Source organism: Scylla paramamosain, chromosome 33, assembly GCF_035594125.1.
Source record: "Scylla paramamosain isolate STU-SP2022 chromosome 33, ASM3559412v1, whole genome shotgun sequence".
In the NCBI taxonomy this organism is placed as follows: domain Eukaryota; kingdom Metazoa; phylum Arthropoda; class Malacostraca; order Decapoda; family Portunidae; genus Scylla; species Scylla paramamosain.
The window spans coordinates 8,202,368-8,219,867 of record NC_087183.1 but is presented as its reverse complement, the minus strand read 5'-3'; the positions used below and the strand labels follow the sequence as shown (position 1 = coordinate 8,219,867).

General features: G+C 41.8%; 1 protein-coding gene across 3 annotated transcripts in view; it reads left to right on the top strand.

Annotated features, from left to right (window-relative positions):
• LOC135089600 (octopamine receptor beta-1R-like) overlaps window positions 1-17,500 on the top strand; it is an 84,134-nt gene that overhangs the window by 60,514 nt on the left and 6,120 nt on the right. The gene's annotated exons all lie outside the window — the stretch shown is intronic.

Sequence of the window (17,500 nt, the reverse complement as noted above, 5' to 3'; positions counted from 1 at the left end):
TGTTTTGTGTGAGTTTTTTTTTTCCTTGAATTGGTGTGATTTTTTTTTCAATGTATGTGTATGAATTGTAAGTTTTTTGTAATCTGAAATCGACTACTGTTCTATTATTATTCACCTTTTTCTTTGTGTAATTTTTTTTTTTTCCATTTTAAGTTTGTACCAAGATCTACTTTTCTTCTTATTTTTGTGTCGAAATTTACTTTTCCTTGTTAATTTTGTGCTGAAAATTCTCTCTCTCTCTCTCTCTCTCTCTCTCTCTCTCTCTCTCTCTCTCTCTCTCTCTCTCTCTCTCTCTCTCTCTCTCTCTCTCTCTCTCTCTCTCTCTCTCTTCCTGTTAACGTCGTGGTGTAAAAATTTTCTACCACCTCCCCTTTGTTGATTGAGCGTAAAATACATTATCTCCCTTCTCTTGTCAGTTTTCTTCCCCAAAAAACGATCGCTTTTCCCAAGTTACGTTTTTATCTTTAATTTCTGGAGGAATTAAGAGTTCATTAGTTGGAGTTTTGAGTTTCTTGTTACTATTTTTTGTTATTTTTTAATTTGTTGAGCTTACTTCAATTTGTTTGATTATTATGAGTACTTTTGTGTGTGTTGACTAGTTGTTTATCTTGTTCCGGTTTGTTTATCACGATTACTCTTGTCTTTTAATGTTTTCTTGTTTACTCGTTTCTCTGTTTCCTCGTTCATTTCTTTTGAGTACATCTGTGTTTCGTTACGGTTTTGTGTTGCTTCACTTGTTGTTTCCTTGTTTTGGTTTGCTTGTTTGAGGTGCGATCGTGTGGAAAGTTACTTCTGTGCTGTACTGAATGAAATTTACAGTGTGATTTGTTTGGTTTGTTTATGTTAGTGTTATTGTTACTCCTTGTTTGTTTACGTATATGTTAGTGTTACTGCCTTGTTTGTTTGTTTGTTTGTTTGTTTGTTTGTTTTCTTGTACTCATTCATTCTCTTCATGTTATGTACGATAAAAACTTACTTTGTTTTTTGTGTTTTATTGTTTGTATTCTTTGTTTGTTTTGTTTGTTTGTTTGTTTACCTCTTCCTGTGTCTTTCTTAATTGTGGAAAAGAAGGAATTAAAACTGAGTGGCGATTATCTGTGTTGTTGTTTATATTTTTTTTTGTTTATGTATTCTTTTACTGTTTATTTCACCTTTGGCTTCGCGTCTCAAACTCTCGCACTTCACCTCAATTGGTTTGTTATCTTCCTCCTCTCCTTGTTTGCTCTCGTGCGTCTGTCTCGTTTTTCTCTCTTCCCTTCTTATTTTCCTTTCTTACCTTGTTTAGAATCCTCGTCATATTGTTTCGACATTTTCATCTTCGTTCATCTTTGCTTTTTCCTTTAAATCTTTTCCTCTTGTTTACCCGTTCACAATTCTTCCCCTTTCAGTTTCCCTTGTCGTTCACAGTTTTTCCCTTCTCTCTCTGTCCTTTCCTCTTGTTTCCTCATTCACAATCTTTCCTTTCAGTCTTTTCCTTTCGTGTTCAATCTTCCCCCGTTCATTTTCCCCTCGTGTTCTCGATCACAATCTACTTTCTTTTCCGTATCTTGTTTTCTTATTCAGACTCCCACTTTTCACTTTTTTTTTCCCTTGTTTACAATCCTCACCTTACTGTTTTTTTTTTCCTCTAATCTTGTCTTCTTTCATGTTTTATTTTTTACTCCGTTTTTCCCCCTCGTGTTCTCTTCATGTTCTTTCCCTTTTCCCCTCCTCGTGTTCCCGTTCATTCTCCTCCCGTTCTGACCTTCAGTAACATGGCGCTCGATAGTGCACTGAGGGAGGGAGGGAGCGCGCCAACTGGGTGACCTTGCCGGGAAGAAAGAGTACCAGTAGCAGCAGTACTCCCCGCCACAGCACAGCACAGGGTAGCGTAGCCTAGCGTGGCATAGCGTGGCCCTCTCGTACGCAGATGTGGCCTTGCAAATAGCGCCATGCATTCCTAAAGAGATCGATGTAGTGAGCCCGTGCGAGATTGTGTAAAGCTAGCCAATACCCAGCCTGCTTTATTTATAGCTTTATTTATACCGTGTGTAGTATTAGGGCTGTGGTTTATGTGTGTGTGTGTGTGGGGGTGTGTGGGTGTGTGTGTGGGGGTGTGTGGGTGTGTGTGTGGGTGGTGGTGATGCTGGTGTTGGGTAGATATGCTCTCTCTCTCTCTCTCTCTCTCTCTCTCTCTCTCTCTCTCTCTCTCTCTCTCTCTCTCTCTCTCTCTCTCTCTCTCTCTCTCTCTCTCTCTCTCTCTCTCTCTCTCTCTCTCTCTCTCTCTCTCTCTCTCTCTCTCTCTCTCTCTCTCTCTCTCTCTCTCTCTCTCTCTCTCTCTCTCTCTCTCTCTCTCTCTCTCTCTCTCTCTCTCTCTCTCTCTCTCTCTCTCTCTCTGCGTAGTAGCATCAAATGTCACACTTTTTTTTTTAGTTCATGTAACCTTTTTGTCAATGTGTGTGTGTGTGTGTGTGTGTGTGTGTGTGTGTGTGTGTGTGTGTGTGTGTGTGTGTGTGTGTGTGTGTGTGTGTGTGTGTGTGTGTGTGATGAGTTCCTTTGGTGTGGCCATCTACTGGGTTTCGACACACCTGCGGACACACAGGTAAGGAGAAGCCAGAGTCACGTCAACCGAGTTTCTACACCTGTACTCTCCCTCCCCCTCACCTGCTCCTCTGGCCCCCCCTCACCTATCTTCCCTCTCCCTTTCCTCTGTCTTCCCTCTTACCTGTCTCTCTCACCTGTTTTCTTACCTGTCTTCTCACTTATCTTCCCTTCTCTCACCTGTTTTCCTCCTTACTTGTCTCCTCACCTGTCTCTCTCTAACTTATCTTACCTGTCTTCCCTTTTCTTTCAGCTGTCTTCAACCTCACACCTGCATTCATGTAACCTGTCATCCCCTCACCTGTTTCTCCCTCACATATCTTCCTCTCAACTCACTTCTTGTTTGTCTTCTTTCTTCCTTTCAATCTTCTTCTACTTCCTTTTAACCTCCTCCTTTCCTCCTCCTCTTCCTGTACCTATTCATTAACTTTTCTCTCTCTCTCTCTCTCTCTCTCTCTCTCTCTCTCTCTCTCTCTCTCTCTCTCTCTCTCTCTCTCTCTCTCTCTCTCTCTCTCTCTCTCTCTCTCTCTCTCTCTTCCATGTTCTATCCCTCTTCCTTTTTTTCTTCCCTTTTTTCGTCTTACCTGCAGGGCGATCTCTGTCATTTAGCCCGTGAGTCACTTGGCTTGCGTGGGAGTACACACACACACACACACACACACACACACACACACACACACACACACACACACACACACACACACACACACACACACACACACACACACACACACACACACACACTCATACCACTTAAGTCAGTCACTCAAATGAAATGTATCCTAAAGACACACACACACACACACACACACACACACACACACACACACACACACACACACACACACACACACACACACACACACACACACACACACACACACACTCAGAGAGAGAGAGAGAGAGAGAGAGAGAGAGAGAGAGAGAGAGAGAGAGAGAGAGAGAGAGAGAGAGAGAGAGAGAGAGAGAGAGAGATGGGATGGGATGGGATGGACCAATGTACTTTTCAAATGTATATCGATCAGAGAGAGAGAGAGAGAGAGAGAGAGAGAGAGAGAGAGAGAGAGAGAGAGAGAGAGAGAGAGAGATTAATAGGAAGCAAAGGTTAGATAACTCCTCCCCTCTTCCTACTCTCTCTTTATCATTCCCCTTCTCACCTGGCGCTCCTCACTCTGCTCTTACCTGTGAATCTTGTCATTGCGGTGAAGAGGTTTAATAACTTCAGGTGATATAGTGTGTGTGTGTGTGTGTGTATTTGTGTGTGTGTGTGAGAGAGAGAGAGAGAGAGAGAGAGAGAGAGAGAGAGAGAGAGAGAGAGAGAGAGAGAGAGAGAGAGAGAGAGAGAGAGAGAGAGAGCATATATGTAACTTGAATGAATGACATAATTTTGTGTGTGTGTGTGTGTGTGTGTGTGTGTGTGTGTGTGTGTGTGTGTGTGTGTGTGTGTGTGTGTGGGTGCATGATCCATTTGAATGATTACTTTGGAAAAACAAAACAAAAGAAAAATAAAGCAACAGTCATGTATTAGTGAAAAAAAAAAAAATACAGTAAAATCCCTCTCATCCGGCATTCGAGTATCCGGCAGCTTCAAGTATCCGGCACATTTTTTCCCGAGCCTTAAAATCAATAAAAAATCAATGTGTACTCATAAAATCGATTAAAATTCCCGCGCGAGGCATACTTTGTCCCCTCGCCACCAGAGCGCACTGCTTCGCGCCACCCATGGCCCACTGCACTGTGTTTACTCAGTGACTCAGTCCCGCGTGTGCACTGTTTATCGCCTGACGCCTTCATCATGCCTAAAGTTGTAGAAAAGAGGAAGCGTGTTGTGCTTACACTTAAGCAGCTGATCAGATCAGCTGCAGATTCAGATCAGCTGATCTGTGTTATGGTAAGATGCGTGAGTGTAGGGTGGTGATTGTGGACATAATTTCACTTCTATTCAAGTATCCGGCAACTTCTGGTATCCGGCATGTCGGCGGTCCCGTTGATCCCGGATAAGAGGGATTTTACTGTACGAGTATATTGCATTCTTTTCATCAGAGTAAATACCAACAACAACAACAGCAACAACAACAACAACAACAACAACAACAACAACAATAACGAGAGAAAATGGTAACAATAACATTTTTAAGAACACCAAGTGAAAAATTTTTTTTTAAATCAGATTGCACATGACTTTCAAAAACATCTCTATTAAATGAAGCAATAACACGGACAATTGATGCGAAACAGTAAGAAATTCGAACAGAAAAGAGAAAGTCATTTATATTTCCCCGCCCGCCCCCGCCAAACGTTTCCACCGCAAAATATATAAATAAATGCGAAGTGAGAGCTGTGCATGATAATAGATGTATAGAATTTTCGATATGTCACTTCGGCTGCTCGTCAGAAAAAGATATATATATTAGAACGCGTCATTTGTATGTGTGTGTGTGTGTGTGTGTGTGTGTGTGTGTGTGTGTGTGTGTGTGTGTGTGTGTGTGCATTTCCATCAGTAGTATTTTACAAGAGGCTTCACTGACTCGTTACTTGCAGCGGGAAGAGGCGAGGCGGGAGGGAGAGAGGGAGAGATGCACGAGAGGGCGAAAAGGAAGGTTAGAGAGGGATGCAGGAGAGAGAGAGAGAGAGAGAGAGAGAGAGAGAGAGAGAGAGAGAGAGAGAGAGAGAGAGAGAGAGAGAGAGAAAGAGAGAGGGTATTATTGTCATCACCATCTTCTTCTTCTTCTTCTTCTTCTTCTTCTTCCTCCTCTTCCTCTTCCTCTTCCTCTTCCTCTTCTAATATTATTCTAACTTAAAGTACTAATTCAAATCTGCATCAAACTATTGCCAAGTATTCTTTTTTCTTCGTTTGTTTTATCTTTTTTTTTTTTTTTTTTTTTTTTTTTTCTCTCTCGTCGTTCCCTTTGTGTGTCCGTCCTTTGTTTGTTTGTGGCGGCGATTCCCACGACGATTGTGGTGAAAAGCGGTGATTGTGGTGAACTGTGGTGGTGGAAATGGTGGTTGCTGTTATCTGGGAATGCTGGTTGTGATGTGGTGGTGGCTGTCGTTTATTGTGGCCATAGGAATTGTGGTTGTGGTGTGGTGGTGATTGTGGTTTGGTATGTCTGGTTTTGGTAACGATGGTGGTGACGGTGGTGCATGTGATGGTTGCGGTGAAGTGGTTGAAATAGTTGTGGTGATTGCGGTGGTGGTGATTGCGGTGGTGGTGATGGTGGTGGTGGTGTCTGTTTGATGTGGTGATGTTGGCAGGCAAAATCTGAATAACGAAAAGAGAGAGAAAGGACAATATAATAAAATGGTAGAAGGAGAATGAGAATGAAAAGGAGGAGGAGGAACAAAAGAATAAGTAGAGAAATTATGAAAGAAGGAAGAGAAGGACAAAAGACAAAAAAAGGAATAAGAATAAGATGAGGAACATTTTAAGAAGAACGAAAAGAAATGGCAGAAAATATGACAAGGAATATTATAAGTAGGAGGAAGAACAAAAAAAAAAAAAAGCAGGAAATGAAAAGTAAAGAGAAAGAGGAGAAGAAGGAAGAGGTGTAAAAAGAAGAAATATTGTGTGGGGAAAGAATGATATGAGAGAATAGAAGGAAGAAAACAGTTATATGTGAAAGAACGATAAATAAAAGAAAAAAAGAACATGATTACCATAAAAATAGAATATCTGGAAGAGGAAGAGAAAATAGAAATAAGTAAAGAAGAAGAGGAAGAAGAGAAAATTAAGTTAGATATGAAAATGAACAATAAGTGAGAAAAAAGAGACAAAAATAAAGATTAATGGTATAAAAAAAAAAAAAAAAAGGAGGAGGAGGAGGAGGAGGAGGAGGAGGAGGAGGAAGAGAAAATCAGAAGTTATATGAAGGTGGGAGGAGCAGGTAGCAGGGAGGGTGTGGGCTTATAACGAGGTTACCTGCTTGACGGGACAACTTCATTCAGCAGATCAATACTGGTGGTGAGAGGATAGGATAGAGAATGAAGAAGGCTTATCCCCGCCCACCTTTTTTTTTTTTATTTATTATTAATTTGTTTATTTATTTGTTGTTGAGGAGAGGAAAGGTTCTCCCCACCTCTTCCACCCTTTCTTTAGACAATAGGATAGAAAAGTAAGAAGGCTCCTCCTCACCCATACCTTCCCTTGAGGACTACAGCTCATAATGGTTATAAGGCCCCTCTTCAATGATAGGAGAGAGATATAGAAAAGTAGAAAAGAAGGCTGCTCCCCACCCACCGCTTTCTTTGACACGCTTCTGGCTGGCAAAAGTGAGACTGACTGACTGATTGACTTGACGCAACGACAGGGAAAATGAGTGACGTTACCAAAAATGTAGGAGAGAATTGATACGTGGAATTTCCTTCGTGCAGATTGAATGTTAATATATGGACTACATTTGTTGATCTTCCGGCGAGTAACACAACCATTACAACACCAGAAGCGAGTCTCACACACGCAGTAAAGAATAGATATGTCAAATTTTCTTGGGGCAGACTGAATGGAAATGTATGAACCACACTTTTCAATATTCTGGCGGGTAACTCGCCCACAACACCACCAAACGTGAGGAGTGTACCATAGGAAACAATTGATATTACTCATGGGAAAGAAAGGATACATAACATTTTTCTTGGTGCAGGGAATGGAAACATGCTCCACATTTTTGGCGTTCCGCTGACTAATGACGAATTACAACACGTCAGTAAACACACAGCATGATTAATTTAGCAGGTAATTTAATTAGTTACGTGAAGAAGTAATCACCTTTATCATCACCATCATTATTTCCCCTTTTTTTTATTAGTCTTTCAGGTAATACATTATGTGATTAATTTAGTGGCTATTTAAATGGGTTACGTAAAAAAGTCATGTAAATAGATACAATAGAGAGAGAGAAAGAATGTGAGGATGAACGATGAAAAGGACAACAAAGAACAGACCAGTGATAAGGAAACAATAGTATTAAATAGCATTACCTGATGAATTTAGCAGTTAATCTAATTAGTGAGTTACATTTTTCTCCCTTATTTTTTATTTATTTATTTTTTGGCTCTGGGTGGTAAAATGAATTAGAGAGAGAGAGAGAGAGAGAGAGAGAGAGAGAGAGAGAGAGAGAGAGAGAGAGAGAGAGAGAGAGAGAGAGAGAGATGATGTACCGATCTCAGTGTTACAACGTTTCGCTTTCACAAACATGGTATTGTTTTTGGCCTTCAAGTTTGTTCTGATGTTTGATGGAAAAAAGCAATAAAAATAAAATAGAATAAAGGGAGGAAGTGAAAGTGCAGGATAGGGGGAGGGAAGGAGGAAGAGGAAGAGGAGGGGAGGAGGAGGTGAAGGTGAAGGTTGACTTTAGCTAAACATTCACCCAACTCACAACTTTAGCAACTCAGAGGCTGCAATCATTAGCTTGGGAAGGGAGGGAGGAAAGGAAGGAGTGATTTCGACTTTTTTTCTCTCTCTCTTTCTCTTTTACATATGTGTATATAAGCCGCTTGTCTTTATATCTGTTGTTGTTGTTGTTGTTGTTGTTGTTGTTGTTGTTGTTGTTGTTGTGGTTCAGTGTAACACAACGGTCAGCTATATATTATTCACTCATCGATCCGTTTTTCTCATATTTATCTGCCTGTCTGTCTGTTTGTTTGCCTGTCCATCTACCTATCTATCTATCTATCTGTCTGTCTGTCTGTCTGTCTGTCTGTCTGTCTGTCTGTCTGTCTGTGTATCTGCTTCTCTGTGTTTGTCTGTCTGTCTGTCTGTCTTGTCGTATCTCATTGTATCGACATATCAGTCAGTCTACCTGTATATCAATCCATACACTTATATATCTGACTACCCATTTCTCAACCTACATCTCCATCCATCCAACAACTTATTTATTCATTTATTTATTTATTTATTGTGCACCTATACTTTATCCATCAACCTACCTGTCTACCTCTGCCTGTATCCAATTATCCCTACCTGCCTCCCTGCCAGTATGTTTGGCCTCGGATAGTGAAGTGTGCAGACTCTCCTCCATTAAAGAGAACCCTTCTGCGTCGCCTTATGGGTGTTTACTTACTATTTCTTAAGACTCGCGGTGTTTACACATGCAAGGCAAACATTTAAACATACAAATACCAGATGGGGCCTTCTGTGGGGAAATCAATGCTCTCTGTGTGTCTGTGTGTTTTTCTCACTACCTGCTTCCTTGTCTGTCTGTCTTGCCTATCATCCTGTCTATGTCTGTCTTTTTGTTTTGTCTCCACCTGTCTCCTTGTCTGTCTGTCTGTCTTGTCTATCATCCTGTCTTTGTGTATTTTTGTCTCCACCTGTCTCCTTGTCTGTCTGTCTGTCTATCATCCTGTCAACCTGCCTGTGTGTCTGTCTGTCTGTTCATCTTTCCGTCAATCTGCCTGTCCGCCTACGTGGTCGTCTTTCTGTTTGTGTGTGTATGCATGTGTGTATCTGCCTGCCTGTCTCCCTGCCTCCATCTCTGTGTCTGTCTATCTGTCTATCTGTTTGTCTGTCCGTCTGTCTGTCTTTGTTCCTGTGTGTATGTGTCTGTCTGTCTATCAATCTGTCTGTATGTTTGTATGTTTATCTTTTGTCATTTTGTCAATATAGATGTGTCGTAGTATCTATCTGTTTGATTATCTTCTTTCTTTCACTCCTTTTCCTTTCTTTCATTTCTTATCTTCTCTTTCTTTCTTCCTTTTTCTTTCTTCCTTTCTGCTGTGTGCGGTCTTCCTTTTGTTCAGTGTGTTTAGTTTTCTTTGGTCCATGTGATGTTTTATTACAGTGGCGTGAGAGAGAGAGAGAGAGAGAGAGAGAGAGAGAGAGAGAGAGAGAGAGAGAGAGAGAGAGAGAGAGAGAGAGAAACTTTTTCTTACCTAAGACTTCAAACTTCCTTCATCATTCAAGTCTCCTCATTCTTAATTGATGATAATGGTGATGGTGTGTCAATAGTGTTTGTACTAATGGTGGCTGCCTTGGTGGTGGTGGTGGTGGTGGTGGTGGTCGTTGTTGTTTAGATTGGTGATAACTTGGTGGTAGAAGTGGTGAAAATAGTGGTTGGGATAATGATTCTTGTAGTAGTGGTGAAAATTGTTGTTGGAATAGTAGTAGTAGTAATAGTAGTAGTAGCAGTAGCAACAACACCAGTAGAAACTTTTTTACTTCATAATTACTACTACTACTACTACTACTACTACTACTACTACTACTACTACTACTACTACTACTACCACCACCACCACCACCACCACCACCACCACCACCACCACCAAACTATAACAACTACCACCACCACCACCACCACCAATAAAAAAAATAAAGAAAAGTCGATCAATAAATAGACTAGAGAAAAAATAACAACAAAAAGAAGGAAGGAAAGGGGATAGAGTAATATTAGTAGCAGCAGCAGCGGCAGTAGTAGTAGTAGTAGTAGTAGTAGTAGTAGTAGTAGTAGTAGTAGTAGTAGAGTTATTGGAGTATTGAATATTGTAAGGATGAAGGGGGTGGTAGTCAAAGCAGTCATCAGGAATGTTGGTTGTTGTGATTTTGGTAGTGGTGGCAGTTAGGAGTGTTGGAACCAGAGAGAGAGAGAGAGAGAGAGAGAGAGAGAGAGAGAGAGAGAGAGAGAGAGAGAGAGAGAGAGAGAGAGCTGCGTCAGGAATGGAAAGTTTACCAGACTTGGAGGAGGAGAAGAAGGAGGAGAGGAAGAGATGATGCAGGAGAAAGAAGAAGAGAAGGAGGTGGAAGATTTGGAGCAAGAGGAGGAAGGTATGGAACAGGAGGAAGAGGATGAGGAGAAAGAGAAAAAAAGGAAGAGAAGGTGGAATTGGTGGAGCAGGGAAGGAGAAAGAGATGGTGGAGAAGGAGAAGCAAGAGGAAGTGTGAAACATGCAACTGAAAAAAGAGAAAGAAGAGAAAGGTAAAAATGTGAAGCAGAGGAAAGAATAGAAAGAAGAGAAAGAAAAGAACAAGAAAGAGATGGATCAGGAGAAAGAAGAGAAGAAAAGGGAAGAGGGTGGGACAAGAGGAGGAAGAGGAGGAGCAGAAGTTATAGGAGGAATATAAGATAAATGTTTAGGAGTTAGAGAGAGAGAGAGAGAGAGAGAGAGAGAGAGAGAGAGAGAGAGAGAGAGAGAGAGAGAGAGAGAGAGAGAGAGAGAGAGAGAGAGAGAGAGAGAGAGAGGACGATGAACAGGTTCTGAGCGAGAAAAGAAAAAGAAAGTGAAGACGAAAAGAGAGAAAAAAAAAATAAGGAATTGAAGAAATGTTTAGAAGGGGGAGAGAGAGACAAAGCAACAGGATGAATAGAAACTGAACCAGAAAGGAAGAAGTGGGAGGAGGAAAGGAAAAAGGAGAAAGAGGAAGAGGAGGAAGAACGGAAAGAGGAATGGGAGAAATGTTTAGGAGGAGAGACAAAAAAAAAAGTGTATGAATGTAAACTGAGAGAGGAAGGAAAAGGAGAAGGAGGAGGAGGAGGAAGAAAAGGAGGAGAAGTGGAGAAGTAGGAGGACTAAGAGAAGTGTTTGGGAGAAGGAAAAAAACAGGATGAATGGAGGTAGGCAAGAAAATGGCCAAAACGAAAGAGACGAAGGAGGAGGAGGAGGAGGAGGAGGAGGAGGAGGAGGTGGTGGTGGTGGTGGTGAAGGAGGTGGTGGTGGAGTGGGCGTCGAGGAAAGTGTGGCAAGATGGAGTGTGAAGGAGAACGGAATGGAAAAGGAAAAAGAAAAAAAAGAAATGCAAAGAATTTTCTACTGCTACTACTACTACTACTACTACTACTACTACTACTACTACTACTACTACTACTACTACTACTACTTTCTTCCTCTTCTGCTTCTTTTCCTTTATTGTTATTTCTTCTTCTTCTTCTTCTTCTTCTTCTTCTTCTTCTTCTTCTTCTTCTTCTTCTTCTTCTTCTTCTTATTATTATTATTCTTCTTCTTATTATTATTATTATTATTATTATTATTATTATTTTCTATTCCATATACATACCCAGATTACCAACCAATCTGCAGACGAAACAAACAATCTCTCTCTCTCTCTCTCTCTCTCTCTCTCTCTCTCTCTCTCTCTCTCTCTCTCTCTCTCTCTCTCTCTCTCTCTCTCTCTCTCTCTCTCTCTCTCTCTCTCTCTCTCTCTAGCACCAGCGTGAAAGGAGGCAGACCCAGATTGTCTCCGGCCGTCCAGGGATTCGAACTGTTGGCATCTTGCTTGTGACAAGCCTGCTTACTTTGGTCCGAAGTCAGAAACGCTTTGCTCTCATTCTATTTTCAAAGGCCACAAAGATGATTAGCTGGGTTCTTAAGTGTGTTTCTCCTGTTAATAATGTAGAAATCTTATTAATCTCTCCCAGGAACCATATATAAAAAATGATTAGCCTGGTTCTTAAGTGTGTTTCTCCTGTTAATAACGTAGAAATCTTATTAATCTCTCCCTGGAACCATATATAAAAAATGATTAGCCTGGTTCTCAAGTGTGTTTCTCCTGTTAATAACGTAGAAATCTTGTTAATCTCTCCCTGGAACCATATATAAAAAATGATTAGCCTGGTTCTCAAGTGTGTTTTTCCTGCTAATAACGTAGAAATCTTATTAATCTCTCCCAGGAACCATACATAAAAAATTATTAGCCTGGTTCTCAAGTGTGTTTCTCCTGTTAATAACGTAGAAATCTTGTTAATCTCTCCCTGGAACCATATATAAAAAATGATTAGCCTGGTTCTCAAGTGTGTTTCTCCTGTTAATAACGTAGAAATCTTGTTAATCTCTCACTGGAACCATAAAAAAAATAAATAAATAAATAAAAATAGTCGGGTTCTCAAGTGTGTAGGGTCCTTACATCAACGAATAAATACATTAAATAACAAATAAATGAATGATGTAATTAGAAATGTCAACATGAACAGAATAAGCAGAAACGTATGACGATGATAGTGATGATGATGATGATGATGATGATGACTGATGATGATGATGATTATATGTAGGTTGCGAGGCGGACACGTAACATCACCAAAGGATAAATAAACTACAATAAAAAAAATAAAATAATAATAATAATAATAATAATAATAATAATAATAATAATAATAATAATAATAATGAGAAAGAAAGAAAAAAAGGAAAACCGAGCAGAGAAGCATTAACCAAAAAGGCACCGCAGGGAGGCAGGGAGAAAAAAGGGAACATTACACTGCAGAATAAAGCAAATGAGAAAGAGAAGGACTAGGAGGAGGAGGAGGAGGAGGAGGAGGAGGTGAAGAAGGAGTAGGAGGAGGGAGAGGAATATGAGCATGCAAATAAGAAGAAAGAGATGGAAGAGGAAAAGGAAGACGTTAAGAATGGGGGAAAGAGAATTAAAACAATGTCTGGGAGGAGAAGGGGGAGATGCGGGGAGAAGGGAGAGGATGGGTGGGGGAAGACAAAGGGGTAGGGGGAGTGGGGGAGGAAGAGGGCCAAAGGGAGGCAGGCAGGGAAGAACGTAAGTCACATTCAGGGGAAAATGAAAGAAAAATTTAATGAACGTGAAACATAATGGGGGAGATGCAGGTGGGCGTATTGCCATGAGAGAGAGAGAGAGAGAGAGAGAGAGAGAGAGAGAGAGAGAGAGAGAGAGAGAGACATCTTTTCACGTAAAGCAGATTTTTTTCGCCTCATTTTTTGGTGTTTCTGTGCGCGTTTCTCTCTCTCTCTCTCTCTCTCTCTCTCTCTCTCTCTCTCTCTCTCTCTCTCTCTCTCTCTCTCTCTCTCTCTCTCTCTCTCTCTCTCTCTCTCTCTCTCTCTCTCTCTCTCTCATGTATGCAGCCTCTCCTCTAACTGACTGTCTTCAGCCTCTCTCTCACCGCCGCAATGTTGCATATCTAGCTGTCTTCTACCGCTATTTTCATGCTAACTGCTCTTCTGATCTTGCTAACTGCATGCCTCCCCTCCTTCCGCGGCCTCGCTGCACAAGACTTTCTTCTTTCTCTCACCCTTATTCTGTCCACCTCTCTAACGCAAGAGTTAACCAGTATTCTCAATCATTCATCCCTTTCTCTGGTAAACTCTGGAACTCCCTGCCTGCTTCTGTATTTCCACCTTCCTATGACTTGAATTCCTTCAAGAGGGAGGTTTCAAGACACTTATTCATCAATTTTTGACCACTGCTTTGACCCTTTTATGGGACTGGCATTTCAGTGGGCATTTTTTTTATTAGAATTTTGTTGCCCTTGGCCAGTGTCCTTCCTACATAAAAAAAAAAAAAAAATGTATGTACTCGTATGGATGAATCAGGAATATTTCTTTGTACCTCTCAAGTATGGATGGATGGTTCATGAATCTCTCTCTCTCTCTCTCTCTCTCTCTCTCTCTCTCTCTCTCTCTCTCTCTCTCTCTCTCTCTCTCTCTCTCTCTCTCTCTCTCTCTCTCTCTCTCTCTCTCTCTCTCACCCTACACTCGCAACATCACATAATTAATAAGTCTGTAGGATAGTTGGCGGCAGTCAGGTTTTTTCCCACGTTTTAATTAGCGAGTATTGTGATAATTAGGGCATCCTAATTAACCTGAGAGAGAGAGAGAGAGAGAGAGAGAGAGAGAGAGAGAGAGAGAGAGAGAGAGAGAGAGAGAGAGAGATGTCATTCACCTTCCCATATCTTGATTTTCTTTCATAAGATGCTGAGTCCCCTTCCGCTGTATCAGCCCTAACTTTCCTCCTCCTCCTCCTCCTCCTCCTTCTCCTCCCCTTCCTCTGTTATGGTTACTGGCATCCATCACAAGTTCTCTCCATCATTTCTCCCTCCTTCGGTTCATTCTCTCCCCTAGAGGCTTCTTTCTTCCTTCCTTTTCTGCCTCCATTTACTTGTCTCTTGTTGCCCAGCCTCATTTCTCTCTCTCTCTCTCTCTCTCTCTCTCTCTCTCTCTCTCTCTCTCTCTCTCTCTCTCTCTCTCTCTCTCTCTCTCTCTCTCTCTCTCTCTCTCTCTCTCTCTCTCTCTCTCTCTCTCTCTCTCGTATTTGACTTGTCTCTTGAGGGTGGGTGAATATTGCCAAGATTGAATCATGCTCTCTCTCTCTCTCTCTCTCTCTCTCTCTCTCTCTCTCTCTCTCTCTCTCTCTCTCTCTCTCTCTCTCTCTCTCTCTCTCTCTCTCTCTCTCTCTCTCGAATTTATTCTTACATTTCATTGCTTCCCTGTTCTTCTTCTCTGCTTTTTTTCTTCTCTCACCCTTCCATTTATTCATTTTTCACCACTTACCCCCTTTCCTTTTATATTTATTTCCTTCCGTTTCCTTATTCTCCCCTGTTTTAACTTTATCATCGTCCCCTTTATTCCCCCGTCTCTTTTTGCAGCTCCACCCTTTATTTCGTTTGCAGAGAGAGAGAGAGAGAGAGAGAGAGAGAGAGAGAGAGAGAGAGAGAGAGAGAGAGAGAGAGAGAGAGAGAGAGAGGTGGAACACGAGACAAAGAGGAACAGAAGTTAGAAATGTGGAACAGAAGGAGGAAGAGGAGGAGGAGTAGAAAGAAGACGAGAAGAGGGAAGATGTGGAACAGAAGGAGAAAGAGGAGGAGGAGAAAGAGGAGAAATGTAAGACATGTTTGGAGTTTCAGAGAGAGAGAGAGAGAGAGAGAGAGAGAGAGAGAGAGAGAGAGAGAGAGACCCTGCAATACTCACCATGTTAAACTTTAATTGGGGCTTTAATGTACAAATAATGCTTGCTTATATTGGTGGCAGCGGTGGGATGCTGATGGCAGGGCTGATGAGGGTGGCGGTACGGGAGATGGTGATGATGATGATAGCTGGCAGTTGCAGTAATGTTAGTGGCAGTAGTATATGTAGGTGTTTGTAGTTGAGTAATGGTTGTCGTGATGGGAATGTGTTAGTTGGTGGTGATGGTGGTGGTAGTGGAGTTTTTCTCTACTTTTTGGGTAAGCTGTGTTTGGTGGTGGTGGTGGTGGTGGTGGTGGTGGTGACTATGATGGATGAGGAGGAACAAAAAAACGTAAGAGAAAACGAGGCAAAGCAATAGGAGGAGGAGGAGGAGGAGGAGGATGCTACTGTGAGGCCTTACCTGATGACCTTTTCCTCCTCGCCAGCCTCCTCTCCTCCCTTCTCTTCTCTCCATTCTTCCATTTCTCCCCCTCATTCTTTCTTCCCTTCTCTATTCACTTCATTCATTCACTTCTCTTCCCCAGCTACTTTTCTCTTCTCTTCCCTTCATTTCTCCAGTTCTATCTTTTTCTCTTTTTTTAATTTACTCTATTTCTCTCTCTCTCTCTCTCTCTTCCCAGTTCTTGTCTTTATCACTTCTCTATTCCTTTCTCTTTTGCCCCTCCTCTTCTCTCAGCTGTTCCTTCACTTTCTCCTTTTTCCCCAATTTTCCTTCCTTTCGTTTTTATTTCCTATTCACCTTCCATTTCTCCAGTCATCTTCCTCTTTTCATCCCCTGCTTTTTCGCTTATTCCCTTTCATTCTTCCCTATTTAAGCCTTATGTTCTCCATTCCCTCCTTCCTTCATTCTTTCCTGTTTATCTTTCATCCTTTCCTTCATCCTTCCCTCTTAATTCCCTATCCTCTCCTCTATGTCCCCTTCTGCATCATTTATCATATCCTCCATCCTCCCTTTCTCTTTCGTTCTTCCTTTTTTTCATTCCTCCTTCCATTTTTTCCCTCTGTTCTATCCCCTCCTTCCTTCATTCCCCCTCTTCATCCCACCTCCTTTCCTTCATCACCTCCTCCTCTTCCTTCTTCATGACCCCCATTATCTCCATACCATCCTCTTTCTTCTCCCACCTTCGCTCTCTCTGCTCCGGGGCGGCCAGGTAAATGTAACTCGAGGTAGCACGCAGGACACAAGACACAGACGTAGCAAAGAAGGTCCCAAGCTTTATCAGTGTCAGGTTGCTCTTGGGCGCGGTGTTATTGTAATGGTGGTGATGGTAGTAGTAGTAGTAGTAGTAGTAGTAGTAGTAGTAGTAGTAGTAGAAGGAAGAGAAGGAACCTTATTGTCATAGTTTAAGCTAATTCACAATATAAAGTGTTTTGTAGTACCACCACCACCACCACCACCACCACCACCACCACCACCACCACCACCAGTAACAACAGTGTCAGAGGAAGAAGAATCACAACACCACAAATAATACACAGCTAATCCCACAGCCATCTCTCCTCACACTAACACCGAGTCAGGAAGCCACATCCTCCCGCAGCCACTGTATCAGACTCCCTCAGTGTTCCTGCGCCCCTGCTTTCATGATTCCCCGTAAATGACTCCACACTTGATGATCAGACGTGTTTACCTGTGCCTGAAAGTTAAGGGCGTAATGAAAATAAAAATAATTACGAGGCGTCAGGTTTCGACAGGAAATGATGGGAGTGTTAGCTTGACGCGGGAACATCACAGCCAGGCGGAATCAAAGCTGGAAATTCGTGTGTTCGATTCAAGCTTGTTTGTTTTATTTGTTACTTTTTGTTTGTTGAAAGCCGTGTTCTCTTACTGTTTCATTCCGCCTTCCCTTCCTTTCCCTCCTCTTCCCTTCTTCTTCTTTCTTCTTTTCTTTAATTTCATTCCATCCACTTCCTCTTGTCCTTCTCTTTCCTTTTTTTTTTTTTTTACTGTTGTGTCTCTTTGTTAGTTGTGAGTTATGTTCTCAAGTTCATCTATTCCTCCTTTCCCTCTCTTTTCGTCTCTTCGCTTCGTTTTATTTCCTTTCCTTTGTTTCCTTTGTTTCCTTCCTTCCTTCCTTCCTTCCTTCCTTCCTTCCTTCCTTCCTTCCTTCCTTCCTTCCTTTCCTTTCCTTTCCTTTCCTTTCCTTTCCTTTCCTTTCCCTTCTCTTTTTCTTGCCCTCCTTCCCTGCCCTTCCCTTCCCTTCCCTTGCACCTTTTCTTACTTTCCTTCCTTCGTTCCCTCCCACCCTTCCTCCCTCCCTCCGTCCCTCCCATCCAC